This window comes from Pleuronectes platessa, chromosome 13 (assembly GCF_947347685.1).
Source record: "Pleuronectes platessa chromosome 13, fPlePla1.1, whole genome shotgun sequence".
NCBI lineage: Eukaryota > Metazoa > Chordata > Actinopteri > Pleuronectiformes > Pleuronectidae > Pleuronectes > Pleuronectes platessa.
This window is the reverse complement of record NC_070638.1, coordinates 22,088,250-22,096,416: the sequence shown is the minus strand read 5'-3', so window position 1 is coordinate 22,096,416 and position 8,167 is coordinate 22,088,250.

The window sequence follows — 8,167 nt, the reverse complement described above, 5'->3', positions numbered from 1 at the left end:
GTCACGATACACCTATATCCAGATTTTGATGAAAATCCGTTATGTGGAAACCTAGGGGCTGGTTCCAGGGGGCGCTGTAGAGCCATTTTGCCACGCCCAATTCCAATTACTCCAGAATACTAAAATATCCGCAGACCTTGAATTTCCTGCAAAGTTTCATAACTTTTTGAGCATGTCTAGACCCTGAAAAAGCCCCCCAAAGGGAAATAATAATAATAATAATAATAATAATAATAATAATAATAATAATAATAAAAATCCTTACAGATTCAATAGGGCCTCTCACCATTCGGTGCTCGGGCCCTAACTAGGGCTACGTTGTAGCACTTGCGGGCCCGAGCACCCGCACGTTGAAGCCTGTTGCGGTCGGTGGAGAGAGCGATCGATGACCAAGCGCACATCATCGATCGAGCATGCACTTCTCCACGTTGCATGCGTTTTGCGCTCTGCGGCAGTAGGTTTGCCAGTAGGTGGCGCCATCACTATTATTACGCACAGACATATAGATCTGTTCAAGTAGGCGCTCTGATGTAGCGTGAGAAATTTTGTGTCAATTGGACAATGTTTCCGCAACTTAATTTTCACACTGATCAATAGGTGGCGCTATGATCCTGAACTAATATTCATATATGGAGCTGTTCTATTCAGGATTGTGATCATAGGTCAGTAGTTTGGAGCCGGTTGGATAATGCAGAGTGGATTAACAAAGTACTTCCTGTTTCCTGGCGAATCAGTAGGTGGCGCTATGACACTGAGGAAATATTGACACATAGAGCTGTTCAGGCTTGGACTCTGACCATGTGACAGAAGTTTTGTAGTGATAGGACAATGCACAGTGGAGTTATGATAACATCGTGTCCTTTGGCGAAGGAAAATCCTTCGCCGCACATCAATGTTTACACGGTTTGAGGAAACGTCACAATTCTGACCATGATCTAATGACTTGACTGATCTGATTTGAGCTGTATATTGTAAATCAGCCAGGAGCAGTTCATCAAAGTATAAAACATGTCACTTCCTGTAGCCACCAGGGGGCGCTGTAATTTCAAGTCATAATTTCTGTGTAGATGTCATCAGGATGGCACCCTTGTCTTACATGTCTAGTTTGGACTCGATTGGACAATGTATGTCCGAGATACAGAACCTCGTGTTTTGATGGCGTTTAATCAAACTCAAGACGCCACGCCACGGTCACACGGTGTGACGAAAGGTCAATCTCTTAATCACTTTTTATCTCCATCTTGTTGTGATGGCACTGATCTTAATTTGAAGTTAATCTGATGAAAGCCCTGGGACAAGTGCATCAAGTAAAAATGTGGAATATGGAAAAAAAATGGCCACTTAATCCAAAATGGCGGCCTCCCTGTTTGGTCAAGCATACCTATCCAAGATATTTTTTTGTTTGTTATGAAACGACACATGTCCCGATAGATTTGTATAAATGTCGGCCATCGTAGTGCCGGGGTTGCCCTATAGGGGGCGCTGGTCAGTTTTTTTGCCACGCCCATTTCTTAAAACCATATGAATATCTTCAGGGGGGGGCTGTTGTTACACACATGTAGTTTGAGAGAGATAGAATCATGAACACTGAAGTTACAGCAATTTCGTGTTTCACGGCGAGTTGATGAACTTTAATGCCACGCCATTCATATGGCGTTTGACGAAAAGTCACGGTAATCTTATGTCTTCATTGTCAATGTCTTGGGACCCATTTGATACAGTTTGACATGGTTGAGGTCAGTGGATGAGGAGAAATTCCTCCAAGTGTAAGACAAGCAAAAAACAAGACATTTCCTGTTGCCACCAGGGGGCGCTGCGGTTTTAAGTCATCATTTATGCATAGATGTCATCAGGCGGGGACTATTGTCTTACATGTCTAGTTTGGACTTGATTGGAACATGTATGTCCGAGATACAGATGCCCGTGTTTTGATGGCGTGTAACCAATTTTTAACGCCATGCCACGGTCACACGGTGTGATAAAAAAAAAATCCCTCAATCATTTTTTATCTCCATCTTGTTGTGATGACACTCATCTGAATTTGAAGTTGATCTGATGAAAGCCCTGGGACAAGTACGTAAAAGTAAAAATGTGGGATATTGCCAAAATGGCCACTAAAAGCAAAATGGCGGACTTCCTGTTGCGTTTTTCATAATGCTCCATGAGACTTTTTTTCATGACTGGTCACGATACACCTATATCCAGATTTTGATGAAAATCCGTTATGTGGAAACCTAGGGGCTGGTTCCAGGGGGCGCTGTAGAGCCATTTTGCCACGCCCAATTCCAATTACTCCAGAATACTAAAATATCCGCAGACCTTGAATTTCCTGCAAAGTTTCATAACTTTTTGAGCATGTCTAGACCCTGAAAAAGCCCCCCAAAGGGAAATAATAATAAGTACATGTCGGCCAATCTTAGTGCCGGGGCTGCCCGTTAGGGGGCGCTAGTCAGTTATTTTGACACGCCCATTCCTTAAAACCATATGAAAATCTTCAGGGGGGGGATGTTGTTGCACACATGTAGTTTGAGTGAGATAGAACCATGAACACTGAAGTTAGAGCAATTTCGTGTTTCGCGGCGAGTTGATGAACTTTGATGCAACGCCATTAATATGGCGTTTGACGAAAAGGCACAGTTATCTTATGCCTTCATTATCAATGTCTTGAGACCCATTTGATACAGTTTGACATGGTTGAGGTCAGTGGATGAGGAGGAATACATCCAAGTGTAAGACAAGCAAAAAACAAGACATTTCCTGGTGCCACCAGGGGGCGCTGTGATTTTAAGTCATTATTTCTGTGTAGATGTCATCAGGCCGGGACTCTTCTCTTACATGTCTAGTTTGGACTTGATTGGACCATGTATGTTCGAGATACAGATGCTCGTGTTTTGATGGCGTGGAACCAAACTTTGACGACACGCCACGGTCACACGAAGTGACGGAAAAAAATTCCGTTGATCATTTTTTTTCTCAATCTTGTTGTGATGACACGCGTCTAATTTTTAAGTTGATCTGATGAAAGCTCTACGACAAGTACATTAAACTAAAAATGTGGAATTTGGCCAAAATGGCCACTAAATCCAAAATGGCGGGCTTCCTGTTGCGTTTTTCATAATGCTCCAATAGGCTTTTTTCTATGATTAGTCACGATACACCTGTGTCTCGATTTTGGTGAAAATCGCTTATGTGGAAACCTAGGGGCTGGTTCCAGGGGGCGCTGTTGAGCCATTTTGCCACGCCCATTTCCAAATACTCCAGAATACGTAAATTTTCACCACTCTCTAATTTACTGGAAAGTTTAAAAACTTTTTGAGCACGTTGAAGCCCTCAAAAAGCCAATTCATTGTTCGGAGAATAATAAGAATAATAATAAGAAGAATAATGCCTACAATTTCAATAGGGCCTCTCACCATTCGGTGCTCGGGCCCTAATAATAATAAGAACTAGGGCTACGTTGTAGCACTTGCGGGCCCGAGCACCCGCACGTTGAAGCCTGTTGCGGTCGGTGGAGAGAGCGATCGATGACCAAGCGCACATCATCGATCGAGCATGCACTTCTCCACGTTGCATGCGTTTTGCGCTCTGCGGCAGTAGGTTTGCCAGTAGGTGGCGCCATCACTATTATTACACACAGACTTATAGATCTGTTCAAGTAGCCGCTCTGATGTAGCGTGAGCAGTTTCGTGTCAATTGGAAAATTTTACCACAATGTAATTTTCACACTGATCAGTAGGTGGCGCTATGACCGTGAACTAATGTTTATATATGGAGCTGTTCAGATCAGGATTGTGATCATAGGTCAGAAGTTTGGAGCCGGTTGGATAAGGCAGTGTGGATTAACAAAGTACTTCCTGTTTCATGGATAATCAGTAGGTGGCGCTATGACACTGAGGAAATATTGACACATAGAGCTGTTCAGGCTTGTACTCTTATCATGTGACAGAAGTTTGGTAGTGATAGGACAATGCACAGTGGACTTATGAAAACATCGTGTCCTTTGGCGAAGGATGATCCTTCGCCGCACCTCAATGTTTAAATGGTTTGAGGAAATGTCACAATTCTGACCTTGATTCAATGACTTGACTGAGCTCATTTGAGCTGTATATCTTAAAGCAGCCAGGAGCAGTTCATCAAAGAATAAAACATGTCAATTCATGTTGCCACCAGGGGGCGCTGTGATTTCAAGTCATAATTTCTGTGTAGATGTCATCAGGCCGAAACTCTTGTCTTACATGTCTAGTTTGGACTTGATTGGACCATGTATGTTCGAGATACAGATGCTCGTGTTTTGATGGCGTGTAACCAAACTTTAACCCCATGCCACGGTCACACGGTGTGAAGGGAAAGAAATCCCTTAATCAGTTTTTATCTCAATCTTGTTGTGATGACACTCATCTGAATTTGAAGTTTATCTGATGAAAGCTCTACGACAAGTAAATCAAAGTAAAAATGTGGAATAGGGCTAAAATGGCCACTAAATCCAAAATGGCGGGCTTCCTGTTTAGTCTAGCATATCTATCCAAGAGACTTATTTGTTTGTTATGAAAAGACACATGCCCAAATCGATTTTTGTACATGTCGGCCAATCGTAGTGCCGGGGCTGCCCGTTAGGGGGCGCTAGTCAGTTATTTTGCCACGCCCATTCCTTAAAACCATATGAAAATCTTCAGGGGGGGGATGTTGTTGCACACATTTAGTTTGAGTGAGATAGAGCAATGAACACTGAAGTTAGAGCAATTTCGTGTTTCGCGGCGAGTTGATGAACTTTGATGCCACGCCATTAATATGGCGTTTGACGAAAAGGCACAGTTATCTTATGCCTTCATTATCAATGTCTTGAGACCCATTTGATACAGTTTGACATGGTTGAGGTCAGTGGATGAGGAGGAATACATCCAAGTGTAAGACAAGCAAAAAACAAGACATTTCCTGGTGCCACCAGGGGGCGCTGTGATTTTAAGTCATTATTTCTGTGTAGATGTCATCAGGCCGGGACTCTTCTCTTACATGTCTAGTTTGGACTTGATTGGACCATGTATGTTCGAGATACAGATGCTCGTGTTTTGATGGCGTGGAACCAAACTTTGACGACACGCCACGGTCACACGAAGTGACGGAAAAAAATTCCGTTGATCATTTTTTTTCTCAATCTTGTTGTGATGACACGCGTCTAATTTTTAAGTTGATCTGATGAAAGCTCTACGACAAGTACATTAAACTAAAAATGTGGAATTTGGCCAAAATGGCCACATAATCCAAAATGGCGGGCTTCCTGTTGCGTTTTTCATAATGCTCCAAGAGACTTTTTTCTATGATTATTCACGTTACACCAGTGTCTAGATTTTGTTGAAAATCGCTTATGTGAAAACCTAAGGGCTGGTTCCAGGGGGCGCTGTTGAGCCGTTTTGCCACGCCCATTTCCAAATACTCCAGATTACGTAAATTTTCACCACTCTCTAATTTACTGGAAAGTTTAAAAACTTTTTGAGCACGTTGAAGCCCTCAAAAAGCCAATTCATTGTTCGGAGAATAATAAGAATAATAATAATAAGAATAATGCCTACAATTTCAATAGGGCCTCTCACCATTCGGTGCTCGGGCCCTAACTAGGGCTACGTTGTAGCACTTGCGGGCCCGAGCACCCGCACGTTGAAGCCTGTTGCGGTCGGTGGAGAGAGCGATCGATGACCAAGCGCACATCATCGATCGAGCATGCACTTCTCCACGTTGCATGCGTTTTGCGCTCTGCGGCAGTAGGTTTGCCAGTAGGTGGCGCCATCACTATTATTACACACAGACTTATAGATCTGTTCAAGTAGCCGCTCTGATGTAGCGTGAGCAGTTTCGTGTCAATTGGAAAATTTTACCACAATGTAATTTTCACACTGATCAGTAGGTGGCGCTATGACCCTGAACTAATGTTTATATATGGAGCTGTTCAGATCAGGATTGTGATCATAGGTCAGAAGTTTGGAGCCGGTTGGATAAGGCAGTGTGGATTAACAAAGTACTTCCTGTTTCATGGATAATCAGTAGGTGGCGCTATGACACTGAGGAAATATTGACACATAGAGCTGTTCAGGCTTGTACTCTTATCATGTGACAGAAGTTTGGTAGTGATAGGACAATGCACAGTGGAGTTATGATAACATCGTGTCCTTTGGCGAAGGAAAATCCTTCGCCGCACATCAATGTTTACACGGTTTGAGGAAACGTCACAATTCTGACCATGATCTAATGACTTGACTGATCTGATTTGAGCTGTATATTGTAAATCAGCCAGGAGCAGTTCATCAAAGTATAAAACATGTCACTTCCTGTAGCCACCAGGGGGCGCTGTAATTTCAAGTCATAATTTCTGTGTAGATGTCATCAGGATGGCACCCTTGTCTTACATGTCTAGTTTGGACTCGATTGGACAATGTATGTCCGAGATACAGAACCTCGTGTTTTGATGGCGTTTAATCAAACTCAAGACGCCACGCCACGGTCACACGGTGTGACGAAAGGTCAATCTCTTAATCACTTTTTATCTCCATCTTGTTGTGATGGCACTGATCTTAATTTGAAGTTAATCTGATGAAAGCCCTGGGACAAGTGCATCAAGTAAAAATGTGGAATATGGAAAAAAAATGGCCACTTAATCCAAAATGGCGGCCTCCCTGTTTGGTCAAGCATACCTATCCAAGATATTTTTTTGTTTGTTATGAAACGACACATGTCCCGATAGATTTGTATAAATGTCGGCCATCGTAGTGCCGGGGTTGCCCTATAGGGGGCGCTGGTCAGTTTTTTTGCCACGCCCATTTCTTAAAACCATATGAATATCTTCAGGGGGGGGCTGTTGTTACACACATGTAGTTTGAGAGAGATAGAATCATGAACACTGAAGTTACAGCAATTTCGTGTTTCACGGCGAGTTGATGAACTTTAATGCCACGCCATTCATATGGCGTTTGACGAAAAGTCACGGTAATCTTATGTCTTCATTGTCAATGTCTTGGGACCCATTTGATACAGTTTGACATGGTTGAGGTCAGTGGATGAGGAGAAATTCATCCAAGTGTAAGACAAGCAAAAAACAAGACATTTCCTGTTGCCACCAGGGGGCGCTGCGGTTTTAAGTCATCATTTATGCATAGATGTCATCAGGCGGGGACTATTGTCTTACATGTCTAGTTTGGACTTGATTGGAACATGTATGTCCGAGATACAGATGCCCGTGTTTTGATGGCGTGTAACCAATTTTTAACGCCATGCCACGGTCACACGGTGTGATAAAAAAAAAATCCCTCAATCATTTTTTATCTCCATCTTGTTGTGATGACACTCATCTGAATTTGAAGTTGATCTGATGAAAGCCCTGGGACAAGTACGTAAAAGTAAAAATGTGGGATATTGCCAAAATGGCCACTAAAAGCAAAATGGCGGACTTCCTGTTGCGTTTTTCATAATGCTCCATGAGACTTTTTTTCATGACTGGTCACGATACACCTATATCCAGATTTTGATGAAAATCCGTTATGTGGAAACCTAGGGGCTGGTTCCAGGGGGCGCTGTAGAGCCATTTTGCCACGCCCAATTCCAATTACTCCAGAATACTAAAATATCCGCAGACCTTGAATTTCCTGCAAAGTTTCATAACTTTTTGAGCATGTCTAGACCCTGAAAAAGCCCCCCAAAGGGAAATAATAATAATAATAATAATAATAATAATAATAATAATAATAATAATAATAAAAATCCTTACAGATTCAATAGGGCCTCTCACCATTCGGTGCTCGGGCCCTAATAATGCCTACAATTTCAATAGGGCCTCTCACCATTCGGTGCTCGGGCCCTAATTAATTTATGTTTATACTTGCAAGAGCTCATTTGTGTTTTATATGTTCCATTGCTCTTTGATTGGTTGTGAAGGAGAAGAGACTCAATTCATGTTAGAAAAAATAAGGCTAACGGTTTAATATCAATAAACGCCTCTGGAAACATCATTAAGCTTCACAATCGTCGGGCTGGGGTTCACTACAATTAACATTTGCATTGTTCTATGATACATGTCTACAAAACAAGGCAACGTTTTTTTCTGGCATTTTCTGACAAGGGATAAGTTTGAAATATTGCAGGGAGAAATGGAACAGTCAGGAGCAACCTCAGTGAGCTGTTA